This window comes from Psammomys obesus, unplaced genomic scaffold (genome assembly GCF_907164565.1).
Source record: "Psammomys obesus unplaced genomic scaffold, mPsaObe1.curated_primary_1811, whole genome shotgun sequence".
NCBI lineage: Eukaryota > Metazoa > Chordata > Mammalia > Rodentia > Muridae > Psammomys > Psammomys obesus.
This window is the reverse complement of record NW_026596051.1, coordinates 43,434,643-43,436,918: the sequence shown is the minus strand read 5'-3', so window position 1 is coordinate 43,436,918 and position 2,276 is coordinate 43,434,643.

The following is a 2,276-nucleotide window of genomic DNA, read 5'->3' as shown; positions in this document are numbered from 1 at the left end:
GGACGTCTAGGTTGTTTCCATAAAAGTTAATGTTTAATGGAAGTAAAAAGAGTTAACTAACTCACAATTATAGAGCCTTTCCATAGAATGGGCCTAATAGTCACATAAGTATAGTTGTTGAAGGAAAATTTTAGTGATATGTATTCTCAAAAAACAGTCAGGTCAAACGTACTCTTTTTAAATTTAGCTTGAAGTCTAAGTATGTATTTTAGAAAATAGCATATTGATTCACAGAAAATTTGTTCATCTTTCATGAAAATAGAGTAAAATGGTAAGCCATGAAACATACTTACAAGTAACAGTATACAGACTGAGCATGTTCTATGTACCTATTTCAGAGTATGTATGTGCACATACATACACATGTAACAACAGTTAATGAGAAAAAGAATCCATTAATTTGAAAGAGAGCAAGGAGGGGTATATAGAAGGTTCATCCAGAGAAAAAGGAATGGGACGATTATATCATTATATTCTAACTCTCTAAAATCAACATAAGTAAAAAAAGATATTGTAATATTCTATGAAATAAAATGGTCTCTTATTAAACACAGACTCGGATTTAAACAACGTTTCTCAATGTAAAATGAAAAAAAATTCTAAATGCCTCCTCTGTTGTAGAATTCTTAAAAAGGGAAACTACATGTCTGTTCTGTTGGTCATAGAACATTAATCAGGTTTAAAATTCCATACCAAGGGACACAGGGATATCTCAATTTATCCCTCCAAAACTCTGATAAGCTGTCTCATTGTTTAATATTTTCTTGAGCCAGTTGATGAGTTCATTTTTGCATACCTTCAAGAAGTGGTCATTACAGATATATTGGAAATACTTGCAATACATAGGTGATGGCCTTTGGGCCCGTTCAGTTTATTCAGTCATTTTAATGTGATCATTTTGGTCAAAATTGCTGTAAATTTTAGAGATTTATGAGCATAAAGTGACTTTTAACTATATTGTTTAATGCAATGGCTACAGAAAATTTGCTTTACAGTGGCCTCAGTATATTTTACTTATTTTAAATAAGTTGTGCTTAAAATACTAATTTTATAGCTTTGAAAAATTTAAATCTACAAACAATATGAAATGTGTTTTCATCACTCTTTTTTCGTGATAGATAAAGATTAGCCAGGTGAGCACGTTTTTAGTTCTTTAAGACATATTGGCTTTCCTTTTCTCTGGATTCCTACCGTGACCAAGGTCATGGTCACGGGTGGTTGTACCCCTTCTTCAGCATTGCAATCGGGAAGATGTCTAAATTGCTAAGTACTATATTTGTTTGCTTTGTTTTGGATCTTTTACTTATTTCTACCCCCAAAAAAATAAAAAAATAAAAAACAAATCATAATTACTTCATAATGTAAAAAAGTCTGACCTTTTTTACACTTAAGTGATTTGTGGGGATGTATCATATGAATAAGATCCAAACTGAACCTACGTATGTTTTGTATTTTAAAACAAAGACACGTCTCAAAAATTATGGTATTGCTATCCTAACTATACTAACAAAATACAACTAAATTTTAGTGCCATAGATGTATAAATGAGTGAAACAGTTTGAGTGAAACTAATGTCTACAAAATATGCATTGCTTGCAGTTGAATAAAAATGAATAGATATTATCAATATTTCACATTTCTGGTCATTTACCAGTCTACTTACACAGGCTCAAATTTCCAAGAGCTCTAAAAACAATCCTGCGTATAAATTTTTGTAAACAATCAACTTAATTATGGAAATAGGATGTTCATTTCAGAAAGAATTTGCACTTGACTTTGATTCTATTTCTAAAGCCACTCCAATGTACTTACCAAGTACAACTGGAAAATAGATTTGAGTCCAAAACACCCAGGTGAAAATTGAATTAGGGATTATGTATTCAATTGTAGCTTACTTACGCTCCAAGGTAAGCTAACATTTTGAATTAATTTGTTTCTGAGGTTTTTAGGAAGCAAATCCCTTCTATGCAAATACCTGGCATTTGAATCCAACTAATTTACACTCAAAGTTGACCCATTAATACAGCAAAATTCAAGTTTATACAAATGCATTTTCAGATTTAGGAACAAAAATAAGTATATGTCTGCACACTTTAGGAAGTAATGGACTTAGAATGAAGAGTAGTAATATAATACCTAAAAAGAAGTAGAGCAATATTTGGAATTAATTTTCCATTATCAAACAGGCTGCTCAGAGAATTTATTCAGGATATACTGGTATCCATCTCAAAGAATTCTTAAAAAACGTAGCTAGTGGCTATAAACATATAGTCTTA